At 42.2% G+C, this 10,499-nt stretch overlaps 1 pseudogene; it reads right to left on the bottom strand.

Moving 5' to 3' along the window:
- Window positions 1–14: 14 nt before the first annotated feature.
- LOC137781134 (IgGFc-binding protein-like) lies at window positions 15–7,416 on the bottom strand (annotated as a pseudogene).
- Window positions 7,417–10,499: the final 3,083 nt, after the last annotated feature.

Genomic DNA, 10,499 nt, shown 5'->3' with positions numbered 1-10,499 from the left:
TCCTCTTGACTCCATCAACCTGTAGGGGGGGCCACAATTACATTTGAAATTCAGCACAGGACATTTTTACAAGTAATCGTTGTGAGGCCCGTTATATTTTATTATACAACTGTTTAAAACAACTTTGTGTGACATAACAATACAAAAAAGATATGCAAATAAACAAGAGGATACTAGCCACTCACCTCTATGCTCTGAGTGTTTTTTCCATTTTGCTCCGCAAGCACACCACTCGCATCGACCAGGACGTGAAGTGCGGACTGTAGGTGTCCCTCTGTCTGTACGTGAGCCTGGACTAAATCGAGGCCTTGTTTCTGTCCACATATGCCCAGTAACTGATACTGACACGTGCCATGCAAGTCATAGTCATGCTGGTCAAATGAGATTATTTGATGACTAGTGTAATTTTTCTGGAGTTACTTATAACTGAAGGAAGTTGAATCCAATTCTTTTTAGAATTCTTTTTAGAGTTGAATCCAATTATATATAGATTAGTATAGAATAGTATGAATATTTACTCTGAGACAAGAGTAGATTTAGCTCTATTTAGACCAAATGTTTTTAGTAATGTTTTTCTCCAATTTGAGTCAAATTTACTCAGACAAATGTACTGTGTACATGTCTGCTGTTACTGCACATGCCCACAGAAAAGAAGGAGAATGATCAACAATACGGAGAAAAATAAATGCAATTAATAAGCAGGTGTGCCCCTAAAGCCACATAGAGATATGTGAGCAGGTGTGCCCCAGATCTAATCAGTCACACATGTTCTTAGCAGCTCACAACTATTTGTTGGACCAGAGTTATGTCCTTCTTAACTGTGACAAAAAAAAGCTTTAAACAAAGTGAATAAGGTTTTTATTTTTTATTTAAAGTTTGATCTTTGATATAGATAATGTGGGTTTCTTAACCCTAAATTAAAATGATTTATGTTGCAATAACAGAGAACTTTGCCTTTAAATGCATGTACAATATGTTTACACTTGAATAAACAATAATCTAATGAAAATACGTTTGGGAGTAAGTTATACAGTGTTACAGTCACAACCGGCCCTTTGAGGGCAACCATAGTACAAATGTGGCCCGCGATAAAAAAAAGGTTTGACACCCCTGTTCTATAATAATAATAATTAAATCACAAAATGACAAGTGAAATGATCATGGTGATGTAACCGTTTGCGTTCCCTAATTCGAATTCACCCAACCGGGAACTTGTCTCCCTCTATAGGTTGTAATATCGTCTTCAGCCACATTGACATGAATAGCTTTAAGAGGAAGCCTCGTTGGGGCGCCTGTCTGTCTGTACCTCGACCCACACAGCTCATAATGGCGAGGTGGAATTATCAGATTAATAGCAGTTTAGCTGCACGACGGCACTTACAAAACAACCGATGTAAACAAAAGTGTATTACAAATAAAGTTCATAGGCAAATGTGTTCTATATTCGGTCGTCATAAAAGTAACATATATATGTTTAGTGTCGTATTAATGGCAACTAGTGTAAATACACATACAAATTTGTGACGCATCACATTTAAATATCTTGTCACAGGCTTCTGTGAAAGGTGAGTAACATAATAAGATTGGTATTTATGATTGACAAGCATTGCAACAACAACACAAGGACATAACGAACTATTTAAAGGTGGAGCGATTTAACCTTATTTTGGTCAAATTACAAGACACTGAAAAAACACGTGTCATGTGTTAAGATGCAAAACAATCCCGCCAGAAAAAAATAAACAGACAAGGTGTAATAATGCAAGAACTTTGAACGTTGCATGGTGCAGCTCTGTGACAGTTAGCCTTTGAGGAAATGTCACCCAACCCTGAAGAACCAGCTGAGCTTACCTTTCCTTGCACAGCCCCAAGTATTGTTGAGGGTGCAGCTCTCTCCCTCGGGCTAAGATGCTGACTCGCAGCACATGGTGGCGGTGGCAGAGTGGTTACACCGCTCTGAGCACCCCCAGCCGCCAATATCTCCCCAATCTACAGAGAACAGTGAGTCACTGTCAGTGTGTTACCCAACCGTCCTCTAACACAGAGCAAACAAACAACCAACCCAGGAAAACACAAAGGCCTAGCATTTTGTGATTAGTCATGTCACATGCACCGGTGAGGCATACGTACAGTTGGCAAAAACAAGAATGAGTCATTATATTAAAAAATGGCCATGTCCACACTGCTTAGTTTCCATTTTAAAATGCACATCTTTTACACTGAGCACGGCAGAACCGGAGAAGTTTGAAAACGATGACGTAGACACCCGTGTTGGTTACTTCGGGTCTTAGCAGTCACAACCGTGGATGTTTGAAGTCACGGTTTGTGTCTTTGAGGAGAACGATGGACAAAACAGAGGACAATCCTGTTCTCATTTTGTTCTGCACAATTATTGTTAAGTCCACACAAACTGTAAAGGAACAAAAGCAGGAATGCTCTCCACTACGACAGAGACTTCAGTCGCCGGCAGAGCGAGTGTGAGAACAGACAACAGGGGGAATGAGTGCGAGATGTGTGTTGACCACGTTTATGACCTATAACATAATAAACTTTGATTTATAAGTGTTGATTTTGAAGTAAACTTGTGTGTGTGTGTGTGTGTTTAAGAAAGAGAGCAAGACCTGCAGTGTTGCAACTTGGTAAAACTTTTAAAACTTTCTACAAAATGTGTCTATTTGAGTTTATAGAGGAAGAACCTAATCATCGAGCACTACCGTTCATTATTAAATTATACTACAGTAATCTGTCGTATTTATTGTATCTAAGTAACAAATCTACTTCCTGTTCACATTGGCAACCGCATGTACGTCAACAGTCATGCGATATTCATTTTTAGGCTCGCTAGTATGAACAGAAAACATTTCGCAAACAATGCTGAAACGCTCAAGTTGACGAAGATTGTATTTGTTTTAAAACCCTGGAATTAAATGGAAACACATTGGTGTGGATTTAGCCTAAAAGCACATGGACAAACGAGGGCATGTATATCACGGCAACTGCTGTGGGGTCTCATGTCATTTTGTTAAAACGCACGCACAAGTCAAACAAAGATACAATGTTCAGGTCACAGTCTAAATATAAGGTTTCACTGGATTAAGAAAAATCGGAAATCAATTGCCGGGGTGAAGTGAAAAAACATTTTTCTTGGTATTAGCTAAATAATGTGTCTCTACTCACTTCCTAGTAGTGCCTAAAGTGGAAGCAACCACATCTCTCTGCTGTGTTTGCAACTATTTCCACTCTGCATGTATCCAGACTCACATTGACAGCCTTCATCACAGGCCCACGGGCAGGGGATAACGGCAAGAATACCGCAGGACTCGGGGCTCGCACTGACACATATATGATAGTGAGAGTTTTCAGGGCATGAGAGTGCTGTGGGAGAGGAAAACAAGTTCATAGTCCAGCTCTCCTTACTGTACATCAATCAGTTAACTTTGCTGTATACAGCTTGTCAGAGTTCTAAAAGCACAAGAGAGGCATGTGTGCAGACCTGTTTGATTTGCATGCACTGGCACACCACAAAACAGACAAAACACATGATAAAACACATACACAAAAGAAAGTCAAGATTAATAATACTCACAGCACTTCTCACCCCTCCATAGTTTGGCCTTGGCACCTGCCTCGTGGCATGCAGAAGTGTACACACTCCAAACTACTCCAAACTTAATCTTTATTCCCATTAGAGATGTACACAAGTATTTCACTTGTTCTGAAAGAAGAGCTCAGGGTCGACATTGGCGTGACACCCACCAAATGAACCAGCAGGATCAAGCAGCATGTCACAGAGGTTATCAGTGGCACTCTGTTCTGAAGAATGAGATCTCTGTTCAGTTTGTTGCAGCTGGTGAAAGTGACCAGGAAGATGCAAAGGTGGAAACATCCCGTGCTGGGCTGATATTTGGGCTCAGTTTGTCATCTGTAGCACCAGCTCTGATGTTTCCACACATGTTTCCATCAGATCAGGCCCTCCACAAGTGACAAACCCTGTTTCTTTAACACAAGTCAGCAAGCCAGAATGCAGTATTGCTCTATGATCCAGCTGGGCAGGAAGACCCCTCAAAACACTGTCTATCTAGAAAATATAAAAGTTAAAGTTACAATCAAGGCAAACTTAAGTTTGTTTGCAACTGCTTGCCATTACTTTTCCCAAATGCTTGTTCTCCAAAGACATGTTCACTCCATGGACCCGGGGGTGCAGCCATCCTTGCTGGGTAACAACAGCGGGGTCAGACTCTCCCTCGTCACAAGCTAGGGATAGAACATAACAGCAGCTTCCCATATTGAAGTCAAAGCTAGGTCCACCGTAGCTCCTGAAGTGTCTGCCATCCATGACTGAACATTTAACAAGCTGTGATGCACGACATATCCTCTGGCCATCTTGGATGGCACATTTTGTTCCAACTGGAGATGTGTGGTTGGTACATTGCACTCCTGTTGTGGCTCACACAGAGTTAGTGCAGCTGACAGTGCTCATCGGGGAAGAAGTTCTCATGGTGAACATCATGGTGAATGCAGCCGCTAAGAATGTGGTGTACATCTCCCACCACTGTGGAAAAACCCACGTTTGCAGAAACAGCCCTCCTTGCATTTTGCTGCTTGAGGACTTGGGTTTTCTACACAGTCAGTCATGTGACTAGAACACAGGTGGTATTCACTATTCGGTGGACAGGATTTACAAAGGAGAAAAAAAAACAGTTTAATTGAAAATATTCCTATTCTGTACACATTAAATATAAATGCATTTCAACGGAGTTACTCACTACAGAAGATGGAAGCCCTCCATTCATCCACTCCCATTTCGTGACACACAGCAGCATGGCTGGACAGAATTAGAGACAGGGTCTGGTTACTGTAACAAGAGGTCACGAACACAGTCATTGTAGAAATCTTCTGGATCCACCGTTTCATGGCAGCTCTGGAAGGCCCCCTCTGCATCCAGTAACCTTGCACCGAAATCGTTCCTTCATTATGAGCCACATCTTGTGAAATGCACCCTCGTGTGTTTTGAGGCACATCCAGGCATTCACGTTCAGGGTTGGTTTGCCAGTGTCTAACGGCCCAAGAAATATCACATTCGTCGTCAGGCATCGGATCGTCTTCTGGATCAGCATTCACGTTGCCACGCGGGCCACAGAGATTACCAGAGTTTATCCTTTGCACTTCAACAGAGGGGACATCAGAGCTGTACGTTACAACAACACCGAAGTCTGTCTCGGTACACTTTTGAGAGTCCAGTGAAATAGAGCTTTATTTTGCCTTTTGTCAAGACAGATGGAAGGCGTAGTAGCAGACCGTTTACCTGAAACGAGGGGAGTAATGTGAACATTGCAAGTGGAAAATCATTACTTTGTCTAGATGTACGGCAGAAAATCTTCTCACACATGCTGTTAAGACAACTACAAAGAAATGGCTCCGGATCAACCAGCAAAAGATCCACCGCTTCTCTGCAGTCGAGTGCACCCAATTTGAAGGAAGTTGTCTTTAATGACAGGAAATGATTTGGTTTGGCTATGAGTGCACACTGGACTTGAGACACCCCCCAACACAATCTTTATTGCAGGAGCTTGCATCACTCACCACCCATGGGATAGTAAAATCCACAGTCTGGGTCTGATCTGTGTCATTACAGGCACATGGTGCCATCTGAGACAATGCGATTAGCATTTTCACACAAACCGCATGGGACTCCATACTGGTTTCTGGGCCAACATCAACCTGGAGATGTTGCTTCCAGTCATACTGTAGAGTTAGGCCGAAGGCAGTGTCTAAGATAATGCTGGAGCCACTTGGGTAAAAGTTCAGGGAACCATATATCAGTTTAAATGACATAACTTCTAATGTTAATCAACAGCTACGAACAATTCATAATTAATTTAAGTGAATTCAGTTCGCTCACCATAACATAGTTTTTGTCTTCTCTTCTTTAATTATACATTAAATCACTGGATGCTTATCTGCCCTGTGTGGATGGTGGAGACAGTGGCACTGTTTAAATATGTTCAGGCTGTATTAATCTGGAGTGGAACAGAAGTATTTATTGGCTGGATAGGTTGTCTGAATTAAAGTGTAGTTACAGTTTCCGTGTAGGACCAAATCTCTTTCATCGAATGTGCGGTAATAAGAGTCACCCCACGCAGAGCATATCTTTGTTTTCACAGAACTGAGTGACTTTTTTTTAATAGAGCACTTCCGTTTGTGACCACAGTGCAGCTGTTCACAAGAAGCTGCAGCTAAAATTAAAATAAAAAAAAAGTACATGTCAGACGTTACACACAAATTAACAGAGCTATTAAATGCTTGTTAACATGTAATGCTAAGTCCTAAAAATAAATACACATTTTTTTCTCACACACTGCTGGATATAGTTGCCTGTTCATGACACTCAAGTGTTCCACATTTGTGTCCATGGGTCGAGGATTGGACTAGGCAGCTGAGAAAAGTTGGGATACTGGGAGAATATACCACCAGACTTTCATCCTCCCGTGTGAAAACCGTTATCTTGCTGCTCACCCATATCACCTGAATCAAACATTGGTACAGTCCGGCATCAACAGATGGCAGTAACGTTAGAGTGGACGGACGTTGTGCATTGCCACGTCTGATGTAAACAAGTTGAAGGGGACTGTTATAGTAATGTGGATTTCATCTGAGGTCACAACTGCAACGCCCTTCATACTGCCACCAGCGAGAGACACGATCTTTCGCCCAGTGGCGGTGACGTCCAGGTCAGGGTTGATAGCGGCGTCCATTGCCAACAGGAAACTGGAACTCATTCCTGTGTTTACCGAGGGAGGGATAATGTAATCAAAAAGTGTGTGACTGGTTTCAGTTCAGCAAATCCATACACGCAATCCCCAAGTGTGTGTTTGGAGCAGGTAAAACCAACCACTACACCTACAGCTGCTTTGGAGATTAACTATGAGCCAGAGAGGCTGAAATTGCTCTGGCGGTAAACACTCTGCAGCGCCCCTATGCAACTGAAGGACAGTACCCCTGGGGTACACATTGCCTTCAAAAAGCGCTTCCCCTGAGAGGAATATATCCACTGATGTCCCGCAGTCTGAGCTGGTGATCACCATCTGGCTGACAGAAGTCTGGTTAGGGAGGTTTTAGGCGTAACGGGGTAGTAGTGGGTCCCCCAGGAGGACACTTCATGAAGGAGGCTGTGGTCACAACCAGTCCGGGTACAGAATGACGCAAGTGCTGGAGGAGGCCATCCAGACTTTACACTGAGGAGGAAGGAGGAGACGATGGCAGGTGAATCGCCTTTGACTCGTCAGCAGCGAGGTAGATGTGTTGCACAAAGCTGCTGCCCAGAACCTTTACAGTGACTGAGGTCCAAACACCGGTGGCTGCAATAGTTCCTTCATATCTAATATTTGATGTTGGGTAATTATGTGAGGGAAGCATACTTCTCTTGCACAGGTAATAATCTGTCATTTAAAAAAACAATTAAAAAGGCGCACCTCAGGACACACTTGATGTTTTCCTTTGCTTTTTTAGTCAGATTTTTCTTTGTATTAATTATGGATGGCCTGCATAAAAGACACCCCTAGCTCTCGACTGCATTTGACTGAACTATTTTTAACTGTTTCTTTCCTGTTATATTTTGCACGTTTTTGCATGCATTATATTTTGTGCTTTCTGTGGATCCCGGGAAGATTACTGGCCGCTAAGGCGTCAGCTAATGGGGATCCAGTAAATAAACTAAACTAAGCTGCCACAGACAGGCTTGAAAATGAGAATAACACATTTACTTTGGTATTTAATATAACACATTTCAATCTGCTCCTGCATCACAACAGCAGGATATGTGCATATGAAGTGAACAATACCACGGTTTACAAACAAAGACGGACCGCTCCGACAGCAGTTGATTGTATGACAGTAAACACCACACTTGCACAAAAAGTGAACAAATGCATTTACTGAGACCAGTGAGCAAGTTCCCCATGTGCACAGTGTATTTACTTTTGTAAGAGATAAGACTGATGGTGTCCGATTTCAACAAGCTCAGCAGCCAATGAAGAACACAGTTCCTAGTTCCTGACTGGTTACACCTGTATTAACGTGCACACACACTCTGGCAGTTTCCATGATAACAAGGATCTTGGCGCCGTCGGAGTAACAACATACCAAGAGAGACAACTCTGAACTCATTCAAAGTAAGTTCAACTTTCAGGTATTATATTGAATCGAGCTAAAACTACTTTCTATTTTAGCACAAGCTTAAGCTGTTAAGTGACGTTACAAGTTCAAATTAAATGAGAAAAAGGGTTGGATACATTTTTTAACCCACAGCAAAAGCATTTTGTCAAGCAAGCTGGTTATTGGTGATGGGTGTGATACATTTAACATACAATGATGTCTTCTAATTACACACAAATGCAGCAAAAACACAACGAAAGATTTCTCAAGACACCAATTACTGTCCATAAGTCCCTTGAGCAGTGCTAAGATTAGTATCGTTTGTTGTCCAAAGGGCTGAGACATAGCCATACCCTACTCATCACTCAAAACTAGACAAACAGAAGATAGACAGCACACCTGTCGAGACTTGTTGCCGGTGAAAGAGTAATATGTTAATGTAAACATGCTGTACATATTGAGAGAAGGGATCAGGGTAAAAAAAAAATGACACAGCCGAGAGAAGAGAGCAAAGCACTAACATGCTGGAAAACTATGGTTACAGCCCACTCTTTGTACAGAGTACCGTTGAATCTAATTTAATCACACATGAAAACCATATCCTATAAAATATGCCACTCAGCAAGTCCCAGGAGATATACCTGGAGCAGCAGCACAAACTGTAATACTGCAGTGAAGCAAGAAAAAAACGCACATGAATGGTACTGGAACTGGTTTTTACCTACAACTGATGTATCGTAGGTGAATTTGCATGCAAGGGAAGACACCAAACACTTAAACTTAAATGTGAGGTAATTGGCCTCTTAGCACACCTGTGCTTGGTGAGCCTGCCAATCAAGGTCAACAGGTGGTCCTCATCATCGTTAACCGCCATAACTTTGCACTGGCTTTTCTGACTTTGAAGTAAATATTATCACCAATCATTACTCTGTTTTTCTGACATTGCGGCTTTATTACCACCTAATTATTGCGAGTATATTATTATAAGTTACCTTTATTGGGCCCATCACTGCTTTAAGTTACATTCGTGTCATGCATTGCCTCAAGTTGTTTTCAGCATCGAAAGCAGTATCTGAGCATAGCTTTCAGGAAACTGTCGCGACAGCAGCTCTCTGACACGAACACGCAGAGGTATTTTCCCGCAGAAGCAAAAAGATGACTTCAAGGCAAGCGTGAAGGAGCAGTTCTGCGCAATATGAGGTGGCTGTAAATTCCCTTATAGGTGAGAATGCATTTGTTTCCTGCGTGGCAGGAGTCAGCTTTTTCCTGTTAACGAATCGTCTCATCAACCGACTTTGGGAAAGTGTGTCACATTTTCGGGCCACAGATGAACAGGGTCACATTTTGCTTTAAAACCATAGATGCCACAACAAAGTACACGCTTTTGCAATCGAGCAGTCTTTCTCTTGTATTGCTATTGGCCATTCTTTAAATGTCCTCCATACATGGCTGTCATGTAGCTAACACATAAATAGTATGGCCATTTTCTGTAAGGTAATTAGCATCAGTTCGCAGCTTCTTCTTCGGTGCTACTTCTTCATGCTTTTTCTCACCAAGTTTCCCAAAGTTATTGTGAGTTGTTTATCACAAGTTCTCAAGAGTGTGCACCTCATGGAGAGAAAATTTCAGCGGCTTACTGGTTATACAGTGAGTCAATGTGAGAATAGCATGATTTCATCCATTCAAATGTGCAGACGTCTTCCTCTTCTACTCTCTGCTGCAGTGTGCAAACCTCACTTTGCACACTGCAGCACCCATTTTCTTACTTCCTGTGTGTGTGTGTGTGTGTGTGTGTGTGTGTGTGTGTGTGTGTGTGTCCAGTGATTTTCAAGTAAAGTGTTATTCTGCAGTTGTTAATCAACCTGCTAGCAGTGGCACCAACTATTTGTTGAAACCCTTTAAATCTCATCTTTGCAGGGGTTTGTTTGTGCACATGTTGTGGCGCTGGTGTCTTGGGAGAGTGATGAGGCTGCATTTAAGATAGATTGGACTGTAAAAAGCCTCAATGTGACTGGGGAAGTCCTTGTGATAGTGCTGTTAACAAAACAAAGACAAAACCGCTTTGTCTCAATCTGATAAAAAGTAAAGCTGAGGTGTACGTGCCCGGTGCTCTGTGTGCCCCGAATACGGTTGTTGCTGTTATAGTCACAGTCGAGGTGGAAAATGGCACTTTTTTTTTGTTGATGAAACCATAGTCTTGTGTCAGCTCATACCTGTGTGTTCACAGGGTTTATATTTTTGCAAACACACATGGAGAGAGAGAGAGAGAGAAAGAGAGAGAGGGAGGGAGAGAGAGAGAGAGAGAATATGCAGGATGTGTCTCAAATACAGCTGTTGTGCCAGAT

The sequence above is a fragment of the Clinocottus analis genome, unplaced genomic scaffold (assembly GCF_023055335.1).
Source record: "Clinocottus analis isolate CAN_PGR_092001 unplaced genomic scaffold, fCliAna1.0.p SCAF_9, whole genome shotgun sequence".
NCBI lineage: Eukaryota > Metazoa > Chordata > Actinopteri > Perciformes > Cottidae > Clinocottus > Clinocottus analis.
This window is presented reverse-complemented; position numbering and strand designations above follow the sequence as displayed.